This window comes from Archocentrus centrarchus, chromosome 5, assembly GCF_007364275.1.
Source record: "Archocentrus centrarchus isolate MPI-CPG fArcCen1 chromosome 5, fArcCen1, whole genome shotgun sequence".
NCBI classification, from domain to species: domain Eukaryota; kingdom Metazoa; phylum Chordata; class Actinopteri; order Cichliformes; family Cichlidae; genus Archocentrus; species Archocentrus centrarchus.
The window spans coordinates 12019324-12038797 of record NC_044350.1 but is presented as its reverse complement, the minus strand read 5'-3'; positions in this window follow the sequence as shown (position 1 = coordinate 12038797).

Sequence of the window (19474 nt, the reverse complement as noted above, 5' to 3'; positions counted from 1 at the left end):
AAAGAAATCCATGAAGTCACTACTAGTTAACGTGAAAGGAATACTCGGCTCTACAGAGCTCTGACTCTTTGTCAGCCTGGCTACAGTGCTGAAAACAAACCTGGGGTTGTTCTTATTTTCTTCAATTAATGATGAATAGTAAGATGTCCTAGCTTTACGGAGGGCTTTTTTATAGAGCAACAAACTCTTTTTCCAGGCTAAATGAGCATCTTCTAATTTAGTGAGACGCCATTCCCTCTCCAGCTTTCGGGTTATCTGCTTTAAGCTGTGCATTTGTGAATTATACCACGGAGTCAGGCACTTCTGATTTGAAGCTTTCCTTTTCAGAGGAGCCACAGTATCCAAAGTCATACGCAGTGAGGATGTAAAACTATTGACGAGATAATCGACCTCACTGGGAGCAGAGTTTAGGTAGCTGCTCTGCACTGTGTTGGCACATGGCACTGAAGAGCATAACAATGAAGGAATTAGATCCTTAAACTTAGTTACAGCACTTTCAGAAAGACTTCTACTGTAATAAAACTTATTCCCCACTGCTGTGTAATTCATTAAAGTAAATGTTACTAAGAAATGATCAGACAGGAGGGGGCTTTCAGGGAATACTGTTAAGTCTTCAGTTTCTATGCCATATGTTAGGACAAGATCCAGAGTATGATTAAAGTGGTGGGTGGGCTCCCTTACATTTTGAGAGAAGCCAATTGAATCTAATAGATTAAATGCAGTGTTGAGGCTGTCATTCTCAGCATCTACATGGATGTTAAAATTCAATTCAATTCAATTCAATTCAATTCAATTTTATTTATATAGCGCCAAATCACAACAAACTGTCGCCTCAAGGCGCTTTGTATTGTGGGTAAAGACCCTACAATAATACAGAGAAAACCCAACAGTCAAAATGACCCCCTATGAGCAAGCACTTGGCGACAGTGGAAAGGAAAAACTCCCTTTTAACAGGAAGAAACCTCCAGCAGAACCAGGCTCAGGGAGGGGCAGTCATCTGCCGCGACCGGTTGGGCTGAGGGGAGAGAAAGACATGCTGTGGAAGAGAGCCAGAGATTAATATCAATTAATGAATAAATGCAGAGTGGAGTATAAACAAAGTAAATAAGGTGAATGAGAAACAGTGCATTATGTGAACTCCCCAGCAGCCTAGGCCTATAGCAGCATAACTAAGGGATGGTTCAGGGTCACCTGATCCAGCCCTAACTATAAGCTTTATCATAAAGGAAAGTTTTAAGCCTAATCTTAAAAATAGAGAGGGTGTCTGTCTCCCGAATCCAAGCTGGAAGCTGGTTCCACAGAAGAGGCGCCTGAAAGCTGAAGGCTCTGCCTCCCATTCTACTCTTAAGTATCCTAGGAACCACAAGTAAGCCAGCAGTCTGAGAGCGAAGTGCTCTGTTGGGGTGATACGGTACTATGAGGTCTTTGAGATAAGATGGTGCCTGATTATTCAAGACCTTGTATGTGAGGAGAAGAATTTTAAATTCTATTCTAGATTTAACAGGGAGCCAATGAAGAGAAGCCAATATGGGAGAAATATGCTCTCTCTTTCTAGTCCCTGTCAGTACTCTAGCTGCAGCATTTTGGATCAGCTGAAGGCTTTTCAGGAAGCTTTTAGGACAGCCTGATAATAATGAATTACAATAATCCAGCCTAGAAGTAATAAATGCATGAATGAGCTTTTCAGCATCACTCTGAGAAAGGATGTTTCTAATTTTAGAAATAAACCGTTCCTCTGCAGATGATCACCCACTGCAAATCACCCACTATAATTATTTTATTTGAACTGAGCACTAAATCAGATAAAAAGTCTGAGAAATCAGACAGAAACTCTGAGTAAGGACCAGGTGGATGATAGATAATAACAAATAAAACATGTTTTTGATTTTCCCAATTAGGATGGACAAGACTAAGAGTCAAGCTTTCAAAAGAATGAAAACTTTGTCTGGGTCTTTGATTAATTAATAAGCTGGAATTGAAGATTGCAGCTAATCCTCCTCCTCGACCTGTGCTTTTGGGGGGATGGCAGGAGGAGAGAAGCTGCAGAGAGGCGTGTAAGACTGCAACTCTGCTTCCTGGTCTCAACCCTGGGTAGTCAGTTTTTAGGAGGGTTAATAAATTTGGCCAGATTTCTAGAAATGAGAGCTGCTCCATCCAAAGTGGGATGGATGCCGTCTCTCCTAACAAGACCAGGTTTTCCCCAGAAATTTTGCCAATTATCTATGAAGCCCACGTCATTTTTTGGACACCACTCAGACAGCCAGCGATTCAAGGAGAACATGCGGCTAAACATGTCGCTCCTGGTCTGATTGGGGAGGGCCCAGAGAAAACTACAGAGTCCGACATCGTTTTTGCGAAGTTACACACCGAGTCAATATTAATTTTAGTGACCTCCGATTGGCGTAACCGGGTGTCATTACTGCCGACGTGAATAACGATCTTACCAAATCTACGATTAGCCTTAGCCAGCAGTTTCAAATTTCCATGAATGTCGCCTGCTCTGGCCCCTGGAAGACATTTGACTATGGTCGCCGGTGTCTCTAGCTTCACGTTTCTCAAAACAGAGTCGCCAATAACCAGAGTTTGTTCCTCGGCGGGTGTGTCGCCGAGTGGAGAAAAACGGTTAGAGACGTGAACAGGTTGGTGGTGTACCCGGAGCTTCTGCTTAGGACTACGCTTCCTCCTCACCGTCACCCAGCCGGCCTGTTTTCCCTGCTGCGCGGGATCTGCTGGGGGGGAGCTAACGGCGGCTAAGCTACCATGGTCCGCACCCGCTACAGGGGCCTGGCTAGATACAGGATTTTCCAGGGTGTGGAGCCGAGTCTCCAATTCAGAAAGCCTGGCCTCCAGAGCTACAAACAGACTACATTTATTACAAGTACCGTTACTGCTAAAGGAGGCCGAGGAGTAACTAAACATGTGACACCCAGAGCAGGAAAGTGCAGGAGAGACAGGAGAAGAAGCCATGCTGGTAGTGAGTCGGCTAAGGGCTAAGCTACTAGCTGAGCTAAGCTAGCGAATTTCTAAAAACAAATAAAGTGAGTAATGTGAATACAGGTGATTCAGCAAAGAGTATGCTATTTAAAGTAGGTGAAGATTACACTAAAATATGTTATTATCCAGATAAATCGAGTTATACAGATATAACAGCTGACAGCAAAACACTGTGCTCCGAAACAGGAACAGGAAGTGATACAATACCGCAGTGAGAGCCAACACCAAGTGACAGCGCCACCAATGAAGTTACAAAGTTCTTACCTGCAACTCACGTATGTCTTCTCTTTCCCAAGAGAAGACGTAGGTTAAGCTGTGAAGGGTTATTGAGGTGAGGAGCAGTGCGTTATGAAGCCTCTGTGAGCAATAAGAATATGATTGTATTTTCTGTGCACTGAACTTTTGCCAAAACATCTCAAATGTTCAGAACTGATCAGATGGCAGTAAAAGCTTTATCGGGATTATCGGTCATGAACTGCAACCATGATTCTATCTTTCAAGGATTCCAACCAGTTCAGTTTGGTGCTGCCTTTTGTGGCCTAAATCAGTACTGACCACCTGCAGTGAAGAACAGGTTCCAACTCCATCAAAACTCATTTGTGCAGGGGCTGAGAGATGTTGTCTAGCCTGCTACAAATGATATCAAATCTCTGAAAGAGGACAACAAATCCCCAAAGGAGCACACTCTCCACCTGGAACATGGACAGAGGCAGGACGTGAGTTAGCTCCAATACAAGTTTACACAAAAAGATGAGCTTCTCAAAAGATCCACAAGAAAAGTGAGAGCTTGTACTTAAGCTCATGCTAGACCTCCTTGTTCAAAAAGACAAGGAGATCAAGAGAAAGGAACAACTGAAGAACACCTTAAAATAGGATATGGCTCACAGATATAAAATAAGGGTGATGACAGGGCAGGAGATGGCAAAGGAGACGAACCTGCTCTGGGAGAATCTGGTTATAAAGGAGGAAGAATGGAAAATGCATGCAAGTGAGGCAAATGAGAAGATTAAACTCCTCATCTCACGATGAAATGGCAGGTACGCTGTCTCAGCTGATCATTTTACTTTACAATATTGGTTTGTTGGATACGTTGTTTCGCACTTTAGTGGAATATGAAATATACTGTATTTCCCTGAAGGAACTAACATCTAACACAAAGCACTAGGAGCAGGTAGAAAATAAAGTTCAAAAGGAACAAGAAGAAAAAAGTAAGAGGAGGAGGAGGGAAATGTCATGTAAAGAAGGGAGGAATAAGAGCTGCTGGAAAATGAAGAAAAGGAACAGATAGAGAAAAACTGGAAAGAATTATGAAGAGCAAAGAAGATGAGAAGGAAGAAAACGACAAATGGGAATGAAAATAAAAGGAAAGATGACAAACAAAGAGTGGGAGATGAAATTGTAGGACGAAAAGAATAAAATGCACAATGAGGTAGCATATTGAAAGTTTACAAACAAGAGCTGTCATGGTCCAAGGTCCTCCTGGACCAACTCGCCGTTTCTCTCTCTCTCTCTCCTCTTCTGCTCTCTCTCCCCCTTTTCTGTCAGTATGAGTGTCTCTGTGTGGGTGTGGGTGTGTCTTAGTATTCCAGAGTCAGAGCATGCCTGAGGTCTCCACCTTGTGGATCGCACACCTGAGCTGCATGCCACATAAGTCACCTATGGAATGTTTAACTGATTCCCATCTGACTACAAAAGGTTGGAGCATTTTCTCAGTCACTGCCAGATCGTTGCACCGCTTGTGGTTTTTCAAGCTCGGCTTTAAACTAATGCTCGTGTGTTGCTGAAGTTATCACTGTGCTCTTACTCACCTTCGTCCAGGAATCCCATATTGCAGAAGGAGCAGTGGAGGGAGGAGGTTACTGGAGAGATGTAAAAGTAGAGAGCTGCTGGGAATTGATGATTTGCTGGCCACCAGCATAGTGCTTAAGAAAAGACTGTTGCCCTACCTGTTGAATACACTTTCTTTAAAACTGTACCCCTGTGTCCGGATTTCCCCGGGCTTGACAGAACATCAAAATTTGTATGTGTGTGAGTGTGAGTGTGTGTGTGTGTGTGTGTGTGTGTGTGTGTGTGTGTGTGTGTGTGTGTGTGTGTGTGTGTGTGTGTGTGTGTGAGAGAGAGAGAGAGAGAGAGAGAGAGATTATCTGGTTAATCATAAGCAGCTTAATGTACTCATCTGGAAAGGCCAAAATGCAGATAAAACATGTTAACACTGCAAAGATTAAAAAAAAGAAAAGCAGACTTAAAGACAATAAAATAAGGTTTGCAAAGCTAATTCCTGGTTGGATGGTTAACAAAGCAGGAAATATATAGTTTCTTACAACATTGCATTTGTGTCTATTAGACCTCATTCCTACAAGACTGCTCAATGAATTCCTTCCATTAATTAACACTTCAGTGTTAAATATGATCAGTCTATCTTTATTAATTGGCTATGTACCACAGGGTTTTAAGGTAGCAGTAGTTAAAGCATTACTTAAAAATTCATCACTCTACCCAGCTGTCTTAGCTAATTATAGGCCAATCTCCAATCTTCCTTTTTTCTCAAAAATTTTTGAAAGAGTAGTTGTAAAACAGCTAACTGATCATCTGCAGAGGAATGGTTTATTTGAAGAGTTTCAGTCAGGTTTCAGAATTCATCACAGTACAGAAACAGTATAAGCAAAGGTCAGAGGTGGCAAAAGTACAGACAGTTTAAATTTCCAGTTTATCAAATACCACTGAGCAGTCCTTTAACCTCTCTTTCTCTCCTTTCCCCTTTTTTTTTTACATCTTTCTCCATCTCTCAGTGAAGTTTTCTCTCTTTCTTTTCTCTCCCTGGAAATACAGCAGCGGGACCTTTTAGCTAGCAGACACATTGTGTGACAAACTGCAGGGAAACAGTTTGTGTGTTTGCTGATATTTGTTGAGCTGATAGATAGGCGCTGAAGTACCGCGACCACAACTTACGGACATCTGCACTTGGTCAGGCCCATGTTAACCCTTGAATACAGCGCTATAAATGATGCATAAATTCTATGGTTTTGCCTCTTTCACTACCTTGTATGAAAGAAGTCCCAGTAATAGAGGCTACACCAGTACAAGTTTATGCTTTTATGTGTTTTTGTTACTCCATTTAGGCTAAGTTCACTACAGATACCTAAAAATTCTACTTAAGTACAGTAACAAAAAAAAAAAAAGTGCTCCAGTATTTGTACTTCGTTACTTCCCACCTCTGGTGAATGTTACAAATGATCTTATGGCCTCTAACAGCAGACTCATCTCTGTGCTTGTCCTACTAGACCTCAGTGCAGCTTTTGACTCTGTTGACCATAACATTTTATTACAGAGATTAGAGTCATAGGTATTAAAGGTACTATGCTACAGTGGTTTGAATCATATTTATCTAATAGACTCCAATTTGTCCATGTAAATGGGGAGTACTTCTTCATACACTAAAGTTAATTATGGAGTTCCACAGGGTTCTGTGCTAGGACCAATTCTATTTACACAATACATGCTTCCCTTAGGCAGTATTATTAGAAAGCATTGTATTCATTTTTATTGTTATGCAGACGATACCCAGCTTTATTTATCCATGAAGCCAAACGACATAAATCAGTTAAACTGCCGAAATGACATAAAGGCCTGGATGACCTCCAATTTCCTGCTTCTAAATTCAGATAAAACTGAAGTTGTTGTACTCGGCTCTACAAACCTTAGAAACACAGCATCTGGGGTGCCTGGGTGGCTTAGTGGTGAAGCTGGTGACCACATACATATGCCACGTTGCAGTGCGGGCGGTGCAGGCGGTGCGGGTTCACATCCCGGCCCGTCGCCAATTTGCCTGCGTGTCTTCCCCTGTATCTTTCCCCATTTCCTGTCTCTCTCCACTGACGATAAAAGCCGCTGTGGCAAAAAAAAAAAAAGAAACACAGCATCTAACCAGACACTTGCTCTTGATGGCATTACCTTGTCCTTCAGTAATACTGTGAGTCTTTACTGTACAATATAAAATACCTTGAGGTGAATTTTGTGATTTGGCGTTATATAAATCAAATTGAATTGAAAAAGTCATGTTTTCTCTGGGGCAGCATGGTGGTGGCACTGATGCCTCACAGAAGGAAGGTTCTGCATTCTGGCCCACCTTTTGACCTTTATTGAGCACTGCTGACCTTCATATTTGTTTTGGGGTTTTTTTCTGCTGTGTTCTTGGGTGAGTTGGAACAGATAACACTCCTTGGTTATTCACTGGACTATCGGACATGGTGACTAGTGTCTCCAGGTACCTCCAAGAAGCGAAAAGGTCTTTCCTGCATCAGGTTAAAGAGATTAATAAAAAACACACACATTTCTTTGTGACATATTGTAAGTAGCATTACATCACATCTTTGTGTGATAAAATCTTTGTTAAACATTGGTAACAACTGCTATACATCTTGTTATTTCCACTTAGATAATATCATTCTGACATTGTAAAACTAATCCTACAATTACAGGCTGGGAAGCCTCCTGTGATGTAAGCTGGTGAGAAAGGTCAGGGGCTATGGTGGTGTCTGAAAGCTTTCAATTCTTGCTGTTCTGTTCAATAGCTTTTCACTGCATGGCTCCAGGTTTCTGTTCAGTCACACTCCCTACGGCTGTATGAATGGCAGGCCCCACTGTCTGCCTCAACAGTCAACACCTCTCTGCGATGCCCAGATTGCTTTGTGTGCGAGAGAGTGTGAGGTGAATGTGAATATGTGCGTGTGTGTCTCTATAACTTTGAGAGGTGCTTGCTGGTGTTGGTGTGCAGGTGGTGTAATGAGACTCACAGTTTGAGACCGAGGATATATGTTTTTGCTTTTCAGTGCTTCAGTTCTCAAACATGTGCATGTGCTTGTATTTACAGCTTGCTGTGTCTGTGTGCATGTGAATTGCCCTGCTTGCTGTAAATATTATACAGTTTCTCGTGTGAATTCCTTGTTTCTTTATGTGTTTAAATTACCCATGCACATGTGTTTGTGCACATGTGAATGTGTGTGTTCCTCTCCAACTCAGTGTGTATCCTGCACTACACCTGGCAGTCTAAGTCCCCCACGCTCCCAGACAGGTGTGCATGTGCACATCTATTTGTATCTTTATGTTTGTGTGTGTGAGTGAGAGAGACAGACAGGACTCTCCTATGGGCTCCATGCTGTCACTGAGGAAAGCCGATTATGGGACATGCCAGGGTGTCAGGAACACCCCCTACCAACATTATACAGACTCACAGCTTTCCGTTCATCTGTATGGATGCAAGAGCACAGCTCCATCGCTTCTGCTTCCTCTTGCCATCTGGAGAGTGGGCCAAGTGCTTCCACCACAGCTTGATTTGAAATTAGACAGTTATTGCCCTCATATTTTTTGCCTTGTTAACCAATGTTTGCTGGATTTTTGTTCAGATGTTGCTGACACCTGATGTCTTTGGGGGCAAGGGCCAGTTTTTCAAGGCCTCTAGTGCAGGCAGTTTCTGTCTACTGGTTAGTATTCCATCAGAAAGATTTGAATAAATACCACCTGTCTTTTTCTCTGCGCATTAATTGTTTACATGCATGTAACCAGAGCCTGCTCAAACAGGACTGGTCAGTAGCACTCAGACTACAAAATACTAGCATCAAAAGGGGTAAGATTAAATAAGCATATACTTCATCCCGCTCCATTTTTGAGCGCATAAATTGAGCAATATTGTACTGTTGGAAGCAGCCCAGTGTCCCTTTTCTTTGTCTACCTGTTTACAATGCACTTTTTTTTGCTTATTTCTTACCTTTCTTTTGTATTTTTATTTACATATTTGAAATCAATCAATCAAATGGGAAACTAGAAGAAAAACCAAAAAACTTTCTCATTTGTATGCAGAATAGAGGTGGGCTTGAGAAGAAACAGAGAAGCATGTCAGTTTTTTTTTTAGCAACTCAAGCAGTGTGGCCATAGGACTGGCAATGTTTGCCTCTTTAGTACCGACTTAAATGGTTTAGCAACTACCTGACAGATTACCATGAAATGTGGGGTGTAAATTCATGGTTTCCAAAAGATGAATTTTAAATACTTGAGTGAGTCACTATACTTATTCACCAGTGACATTATAACATTTCAGTTTTTGAGTGAATAATGAATAAACTTCTAGGAAATATGGAACAAAAAAAAAAAATCATGGTGCAGAGAGAATGTATCCAGGTGACTTGTATCCAGCCTGCTTTTCATGCATGAAAAAGAGCCACCTTTCACCTGATTTGACACCCTGAAAGTGTTGATGTTATTCCTAACACTGAAATGGCCTGTCTTTGTCACCTTCACACATCATGCAAATCATGAAAGAGCTAATTAGTCTGTGTTTAACATGCACTCATTTCATTTGAACAAGTCACATTAAGTTTTTAAGGGATGAAGATCGCATAACCTGACATAGTGATCATTTTGCAAAACATAAATAGTGTGCAGTCAGGTAGTGGAATCAGACTTGGTCTTGCATTATCTGTGGGAGGTTTAAATGACAAGAGACAAACATTTGATTCCACAAACTCACCATGATATTCTTATATCACATCGTTACAATGCAGCTCACTTTGTTAAAAGTTAGTCAGTACAAGTGAACTCTAGACTTTTTCAGTATTTCTCTTCAGTTTATGCTAATTTGAAATTGTAAGTCATGACTAGTTATTTTATTCATTGCCTTCTGATTTGGTTTGTCATTAAATTGGTATTGCAGCCACATCAAAAGTAATTATCAAACAGGAGAAAGTTAAAAACACTAAAAAGAAAAACTAATTGCCCCTACTATGAAACACAGTAGCTGTCTTTTTCATAGCTCTAACTGACTCCTTTTATTGAGCGTGTTTTCCTTTGAGGACACAGCGATGTGTCTGTGTCAGACATTTACATGCATTCATCAGTGATCTAATGCTTTTCCAGTTAGGCTTCATAATTCTCGAAATTGTAGCGAGGAACAAACAGACAGATCTGAGACGGCCCAAAAACATGTTCCATAAGGTGACCACGCACAAACATTTCCATGACAGAGACACACACACATACGTGATGCAGCACTCTCATTACCGATGCAGCGCTGCCCACTGTCAGCTGTGTTGCCAGGGACATTTGGTGGTGGAGGAAGTGACCAGCCTCCCATGAGTATCTAGTCCACCCGCGACTCTTCAGTACCCGCTAATTATTCTTCACACCTAATCTGAGAAGGAGAAGGAGGAAAGACAGATGAGAGCAGAAGACACGGGAGAGAGAGAAAGAGAGAGAGAGATTGGAGACCAGTGGGACTTGTGCTTTCTTACAGGAACAATGAATCACATGTATTCACCACCTGTCTTGTGTTGTCCCTTATGTTGTTCTCAGCATTGCCGACAGGATGACTGTGTTTGTACAGTATCAAGCCAGCTGGGTTGGTGTTGGCTAGAATGCCTTTAACTGGGCATTAGGCATTAATAACAGATTGGACAGCCGTTGGCAGAACAATGTCTGTATTTACTTTTTCTGTTATTATCAGGCTTTTCCTATTTATGTAGAGCACCCAGGCAACATTTACTTCACTACAACTCCTACACCTCTCAGCTATCTGTGTACTACACTATGCTAACGCCATTTTAATGTAATAATACCAATAATAGATTTATTTTGTATTGAGTGTGATTGTTTTGAACTAGCAAACCATCAGTTTTGTGGGGTTTATTTGGATTCAGGGCAGCAGACTAAGAAAGGCAATCCAGAATTTCCCCAGCAATGTTTTATGCACATTCTCCAAAGGCATTCAAAGGCCAAATTAGATAAGGAAACTCTCCACTGTGCTCTGAGTCTACGGTAGGTTCTCCTACTGAACAAGTCCTCCAACTAAACAGGCATCAGGCGCTTGTTTCTACCATCTGAAACATGTCAGGGTTTCTGAAAAGACATCTGGGGTGTTTCCACATTAAAAGATGAACTAAACATCTTATTACAGGAGGCACAGAGGAGCTAAAAACACATCTGATTTTAATCCAGGAGCTTTGAATTCTGACTAGGACATTTTTAAGACTTTTGTTCACAAATCATAGAGGCATTATTTAGGGAGGAGAAGAGTGCCTGAAAATCCTGCAATGGAAGTACCTCAGAGACATCATAATCAGATGTCCAAACCATCTCAGTTGGCTCCCTTTGCTGCAAAACTCTACTCAGAGCCCCCTTGGGATGGTTGAGTGTCTGACTGTGTTTTTAAGGCTGGGCACAGAACTCTATGGAGGAAACTTAATATTAGCCTCCTCTATTAACAATCTGACATCTTAGCTCATGACCATAGGTGAGAGTCGGCTGGTAAATTGAAAGCTAATAAACGGAAAGATTTGCCTTCTGGCTCAGCTCCCTCCTCACCACAACAGTCCAGTGCGGTGCCTGCATAACTGCTGATCCTGCACCTGTCTTCTGTCAGTCTACATTTTACCCTCACTCCTTAACAAGGCTCCAAGATAATCTCCCAGTGCATTTCCAACCAAGAGGGAGCAATAATTTTTCAGGTGAAGCCAGCAGAACCACACTGCTTGCAACAGCAGAACTATGTAATTTATAAAGAAGACTGAGTTGTGAGATCCTGAGTCCTTGATGCTCTTGCTTGTAAAGGTTGGATCTGTCCTTAAAGTACCCAGGCTTATGTCTTCCCTGACAGTGAGACAATGTGGTGTTAATCTACACCGTAGAGGACCTCAGGTTGGAGTTGAATCCAAGACACTGCATTTAGCTGTGTGGCATATGGTTGCCTGCTCAACCTGTGAGCTAAAACTGGTGATCCAGAAGCAACATTTTGAAAGATATTTTAGCCTCTCTCCTTGCAGTAGTGCTGAAAACTGGACAATTCACCTGCATAACACACTGTGGTAGAAGAAAGCCTTGCCCTTTGGATAGAGTGTACACCTAACTTTTCTAGACATTTCCATTCAGGAGTCAGGTATTGTGTATTCTCTTGTGAAGTGATAAAAATCCACCTCCGCCTTCCCAGATTTGTCCCACAACATCTGCACAAGTGCGGTACTCAACTTCCAATCCTTGTGGGAGGGACCCACAGGAAACATCAAGCCCACCGCACTGTTCTGTACTCCTGGGATTTAAACTGCTCTGATGATGAGCAGGTGTTTGTGAGAACACAGCAGGAGGCTCCTGACTATTTCCAGCAACCGTAATGAGACTACCTCAACCTGTTGGTTGATTTAAGCTGCTGTAGTCAAGTTGTGTGTTCTTATTTTGACATTCCTATTTGTCAAAAGTAGAGCAAAGTGTTTTTGCAGTTTCAGGATCAACTCCAGACAGTTTATGTGGAGAGACAGAGGCTTCTTTCATCTCCCTTTGACAACTGGAGAGAAGCATCTTCCACCCCACCTGGAGACAGATGCGATCTAGTAGGCTCATACATGTGGCATAGCACTCCTGAGCTGAACCAGCAGAAGGGTGACTCAGAACCATTATTGAATTTTCCTCATATAGAGCAGCCCCAAGAGGACAACCCTGTGACTTGCAGACATCACACCCAGCAGATGTATCACAGACATCATCGTTGCTATGTTGGACTATGAGCCTTGATCAGACTTGGGCTTAGGCTTGGGAGGTGAGAGACAATTGTTTAATGAATATTTGAAAATTTAAATGCCTCTATGCTGGAAAAAAAGAGAGGAAGCGACCTGGTTGCAGCTGCTGCACTGTGTGTGTGTGTGTGTGTGTGTGTGTGTGTGTGTGTGTGTGTGTGTGTGTGTGTGTGTGTGTGTGTGTCAGCAAATCTGCGAGTGGGGAAAGTGTGTCTGTGTAGAAGCATCCCCCTGAAGAGCCCAGCAGTAGCAACACTGGGCTGACTGAGAGGAAATTTCTTTAGGTACTGGCTTTGATTGTTAAACCAGATTTCAAAAATCTGAGTTATTAGGAAGAATTGTGATTTGAAGTTAAGTTAGGCTTAAAGTTGAAAACAAAGAGGCTAAATATATCTTTTAAATTGTGTTATACAGAACTTAAAACTCCCAAAACAAGCAACTAAGCTAAGAACCTTAGTTTCCCAGCAACTAATAACTTGATCAGTTACCAATAAGAGTATATGATGTGTTTGAAGGGCAATGCAATATTTTACCATAAAGAAACAGGGAAATAAATAAAAAGTGTTCCAGTCACCTATCACCTCTCAACATCTGTATTTACCTGTCTGCCTGTATTCCTGGGTATTTGGACTGCTACTCACTTTTGTTTTCCCACGCTGCCAAAATAATTTCTGTCACCTGGCCTAATCATTTTCTTTCCCACCTTCTGCGAGCCAGTCAGCCTGTGTACTGTGTGCATTAAATCTCCGTCTCATCTGTCATTCTGCCTTTCAGACTCTCATTCGCGCAGCCCACCCCCTGTCCAACTCCATCTCATCCTTAGATCTCTAACTGACCCATTAGAGGCCTGTCTGTATGTGTCAGTTGGAGATCCTCATCCAAGTCTCCGCCTGCTTCATCTCTGCCACCACCAGCATTTATATTGTGGGGGGCCCTGTCCTATTTCCTATTATTGTTGCACTGCGCTCTGCCATGTAGCTTCATCATACTGTAATTACAAATAATTTATTAGCCCAACTATCATATTAAACCGCACTTGATGTAGTAGAAATCTAGCCATCCATCTTCTTCTATTTATCCAATTCAGGCTTGCAGGGAGACTGGAGCCCATCCAAGTTGCCATAGGGTGAAAGGCGGGGTACACCCTGGACAGCTCACCAATCTGTTGCAGGGCAAACGCAGAGAAACAGACAAACATTCAGGCTCATATTCAATTTAGATTCACCAGTTTAACCTAACCCCACTAACCCATGCAGACACAGGGAGAACATGCAAACTCCACACAGAAAGGCCCCGGCCAGATGGTGGATTTAATTCAAACCCAGGACCTTCTCGGTGTGAGGCAGCAGGGCTAACCACCACGCTCCCATGCTGTCCCTGTGTAAAAACTGAAAAATAAATATAGTTAAATATTAATTAAGTGATCTGAAATTTCCAATCCAACCCTGAAGTTGGAGTTTGGCCTTGATTTTCCTGTATTAATGGAGCCAAGATGTGACCATAGTTTCCTCTGAAGACTTTATTTGCAGTTCTGAAGCATTTCTATGGATAGCATGTTTGATGATAGCTTTTAACTTGTTTTTACTTGTCAGACTGTTGTTTTTTTTTGTTTTTTTTAACCTTTATCTATCTCTAATGTGTGAAATGGCATTGATTGATTACATAAAGCAGCCTGTCACCTATCACATTGAAGAAAATGTCAGCAAGTGTTTTGTAATGTCAGGATGCTTAAATTCCTACTCTTGACACTTCTGAACAGACTGATCTTATTATCAATAACGTTAGCTGCACTGAGTGTTGCAAAATATTTGAGCTGTTTTCACTCATGTGAAGAAGTGCACACAGAGGACAAACTTACAAAGTTCCCCATGACCTCCCCAGCTGTCTGTGTCATTGGGTGGTTGATTAGGATGTTGCATTTTTGTCAGTGCTCGTGGCTGCTTAATTTCTGATTTCTTTTCTGGCACACAGTTTCAGGCAGCCATCAAGCTTTTCCCCTATGCCGCTGTGTCTGTGCATTGGTCTTTGTTACTCTGCTCACCCTTGGACAACATACCGAGGCACTGGGGAGACTTGGCCCAGGTGAAAATTCCTTTTGGGAGGTTCCCACCATCCCAGCAGCATATGGACACTGTTTACGCTCCACTCATCCTACCATCCTTCACCCACCCAATCAATCAATCACATCCTTCCTTCTTCCACAATCTGACCCTTGAGGAAGGCTTAAAGCATGACTGTAATTACATTCAAACATGCAGCCTTTCCTCCTTTGCTAGACCTCACCCCAGCCTGAGTGCCAAAGTCACTGCACACCAGCATCTCCATTCATTCCCTGCCTGCACTAGATTAATCTCTCTCTGGAGCATATTAAAGACTCTGTGACACACTCACAACCACCGATACCTGATTCTGATTCCATTTAGTGGGTCACCAGGATGGAGCAGGGATGAGAAGGATAAGGCTGCTGGAGGTGCCAGAAAGGGAGGCTGGTGATGCAGGATGGCTGGGCGGGTTTTTCCACTATTAATTAAATTGGAGAAGGTTTTGTAATCTGTGGACATTAGCTGCCACTGATGCTGCTGCAAGCTGCTGCTGGCTGTGGTTGGTGTACATGAGCAGCTGATGTATGTAGTGCTGGCTGTGCAGGGCTGCAGGATGTTGATGTAACTGGCAGCGTGCAATGCTTGAATGTGGAGCTTGGGCAATTATCCACGACACAAATGTGCATGAATATGATTAGATTTATGGTGAAAATTTTAAACAACTCGACAAATTGATGGCAAATTGATAGCAGGCTAATGCCTCACTCCCTAAGCTCAGGCATGAATCAGATGTCATTTGGATTCCTAATGCAACCAGATGGTATGCATTTAAGTTACTGTGTTTTGCCACCGGATGGAGGTTGCAAGCTTGTTTTACTGTGAATGTACAATGTAAGTCTGTGCGTGTGTATATGTGCGTTCATTTTGCTGAAAGTGAGAAAGTGACAAGTACAGTAAGTTTCTCATTAAAAGTCCCTGCAGTGTGCTGTGCTTTTTCATGCAGCTCAGAGAGCATGCTGGAAGAATTTTAATACATCTCCAAAGATCCAGCTATCTTAAAATTCACTAAATATTCAGGTTTCTTGTCTCTGTATTTTTCTTTCTTTATATCTAGGGTAGAAACTACCCGAGCTGGCACACAGTGTGGCTTTCTGATGTACAACAGGGTGTGAAAACACAAGGCAGCAGTGTATACACAGTTCATAAATCCAATCTAGCACAGACTCAACTGCTCCATCCTGCAGTAGAGCCATTCAGTACCTCAGTTTTTTTTTTTTGTTTGTTTGTTTGTGTTTTTTTTACAAGAGGAAGAAAAACGCTTTGGTTTATGCTGACCCAGGTCTGATCAGAAATGATGTATAGCAGGCACAACTAGCAGGGAACTATAATCGCCTGCCCGGGGCTTTTAATACTGTTTCTCCCTTTCAATTCGGAGGTCAATTACCGGCAGGTTAAAGACATCATTAAACTGGTGTTTCCTGAAGTGCCTCTTGCTCCCTGTCAAAATAACTTATGATGCATTGACAGGATTGATTTTAAATGGAGACCAACAGCGTGCCCAGAATGCCTCGGCACAGGCATCTATTTTCATTATGCATCGCGTTGCGTCTCCAGCAAATCTTTCTCTTTCCCTGGACTGAACATTGGTGATTTGTCATTGTGGCTTTTTTCCCTGTTTTCTTTCATACATTTTTCACAATCCGGGGGCTCATTGGTGGACTAGGCTAGAATTCAGCTGGCACAGAATTTTTGATTTAGATGAAGGTTTCCTGTCCAATTATCTGTTGGTCGTGTGTGCGCTTGAATTTCTTTCTGCATGTGTCTCTGTATGTGTTTATCTGAGCGCAAAAATTAGGCAAGCCATTAATGGCCTATCTGTATGTGGACCTCACTGTGTGGTGGCGAAAGATTGAACTGACAGATTGACCCATGATCTGTCCATCTCTACCTGCTCATCCATGATGAGATGGCTGTAAAAATCATATTTATAAAAGATTGTTGGTGCGGATGTCATATTCTAATCTCTGCTGCCCTATTTCTATTTTCTGCCTCCTGGATATAAACGAGGCAGACCTGCAGCACCTCTGGCTCCATGCAGTCAGCTAATAAGCTGAATTTCTACTGTTTGGAAGCACAGTCATTGCGCTTTAACTTACCATTAATTTCAGGTCATGTTTTTTAATCTTGGTTAAGTCTTAGTGCATCGGATCCCCTTGTGCCCTTTCCTAACCCTGAGGCCCTATTAGTTGCACCTTGAGTAATTAAAGGTGCAAATACAAGTGTGACAAAGCAGGCAACCCAACAAAGATATTAAATGGTAAGTTCATGTTTTTTGTAGTTTAATCAATTACATTTGCAGACAGGTAAAGGACTGGTCGGATTAAATCCACTGCAAGACTTTGTTCCGGAAAAAACAGAGTTTTCTTTTTCTTTGTGTGGGACAGATGGAGCCAAGCCTCATTAAGAATGGCCATGCATGGCACGCTGGAAGCCTTTCGTGATGCAACAATTGATCCTTGACACTGGTAATATAAAATTTTGCTTAATGAATTCAGAAAAAAGTGATTGAGATTAGAGAGAAAGGGCGGGGGGGAGAAACAGCAACAAAAAGAGACAGATAAAAATCGAGAGACAGAGGGGAGAGGTGGGGTGGGGGGAGAAGTCAGGGAGGTTTAGGGGAGGAGAAAAGATGGGGCTATTCAAGAGAGGGTGGCATGGTATTGTTCCTTTTTTGCTTCTGGGAGTTTTTGTGTCTTTGTGAAGCTGTGCCAAGTTGCTGAGCCCAAACTGTGTGGGGGTGAGAGTGTGTAAATGACTGTGTGTACTAGTGAGGCAGAAACTCTATGTTAAAATGTGAGATGCAGACATTTTTGAGAGAAGAATTATTCCTTTCTGTATGTGTCAGAGGACAACCTTAATTATAGTTGCATAGCAGCTCAAAGCAGGGACTCGAACCAAGCTGAAGCCAAGCCATGCTGAACTAGACTAAACCAAGCTTGGACCTCCTCCACTCAACATGCTTTGCGCTTTAAGCCCTGGCTAATTGGGCTAAAAGCAAGCAAAAGCCCCTTCCCAGCTGTGACGGGCATTGGACTGGGAAAAGAGAGGGACAGAGAAAAGGAAGAAGAGAACAAGAGGCAGAGACAGGGAAATTAGTTTTTCCCTGCATCAGTTTAAACATGCCCCATTGGATCAATACCATTTTTCTTCCCTTTTTAGACGTTCTCTCTCTTCTGTATGCACAGCCTTTTTTATTGGCTCAACTGAAGGGAACCCCAGATGTTGCATTTGCCCAGTTGCCCAGTGATGTAGAGAGACTATTAATGTCCAGGCAATCTGGCCAACTAAATAGGAGGACCATGTGGAGAGGCCTTCACTTGTTATTGCAGCATGTAGTTCTCCCAGTCTGTCAATTTAAAGATAGGGATTGGATGTCTCAAGCCCACCTACCAGCTGTTTTTAGCAGCAGGGGCCCCCCTAGCTTTGCCATAAGGATGTCAGAGTATCGGATGCAAAGTAATTGCATGTCTGCCCTGCAGAACCACAGATTTCATCACGCATTTTGCTGCTTGTGGTTCTTTCTCATCTGCTTTTTGACCTTGATTTGTGATTTTGGTGGGAGACACTCATATATTATTTAGTGATACCATATGCAATAGTTACATTATTATTAAATGAGGTTTGTGTCTGTCAGGCACAATTTATTGCATCATAGAGTGGTCCTCAACATTTTGCAAATAAAAAGAAGAAAAAATGAACAGTCTAAGGAGGCAGTTTTATTACAGCTGATTACATGGTCTGCGCACACACTCGTCACATATTGCACAGTGCCATGAAAAAGTATTTGTCCCCTTCCTGATTTCTTAATTTTTTGCATATTTGTCACACTTACATGTTTCAGATCATCAAGGAAATTTTAATTTAAGTCCGAACTCAAATCAGATTGAGATGCTTTGGCATGACCGCAAACAGGCGGTTCATGCTCAAAAACCCTCCAGTGTAGCTGAATTAAAACAACTCTGCAAAGAAGAGTGGGCCAAAATTCCTCCACAGTGATGTGAAAGACTCACTGCCAGTTATCACAAACAACTGATTGCAGTTCTTGCTGGCACAACCAATTATTGGGTTTAGGGGGCAATTACTTTTTCACACAGGGCCAGGTAGGTTCAGGTATCTTTTTTTTTCCCCCTAATAAGTGAAATCATCATTTAAAAACTGCATTTTGTATTTACTCAGGTTATATTTGATAATATTAAACTTAGTTTGATGGTCTGAAATGATTAAGTGTGACAAATATGCCAAAAAACCCATGAGAAATAAGGAAGGCAGCAAATACTTTTCCACAGCACTGTACATGTATGTGCGTGTAGCTGTGGGCTCGAGGGTTGTGCCCCCAAGGCTAATTTCCAGATAGCTCAATAAATTCACATCAGACATGCACATAGGTATTCACTGCAGACCTCCTGCTTCTCACCAGCTGAGTGACAGCATGACTTGTTCCAAGATGGCGCCGGTGAGGTCAGCAGCCGTCGTACCTGCTCCTACGCTTTGTTTGTATATATTAGGTTTAGCTCTAATTTTGGACTTTATAATTCCGCCTGCTCTGTGTCATATCACGTATGACAGACAGACTCTTTTTAATATCAGAATACAGCACTCTGGCTGTATTCTGACACCTTTTTCTCCCGACCCGACTTGGCCTCGGGAGATACTGCGTTTCCAGTGGGCCAGCTCAAACAAAGGACGGACCAGGTCACGGACAAGGCCCCGAGGGAAAAGAGCCGGCGTAAGAGAGAGGCTGAGGCGCAGAGCGCACCAAACGCCACTGCCGAGCATCCTGTTGGCTAATGTCCAGTCACTGGATAACAAGCTGGACGAACTCAG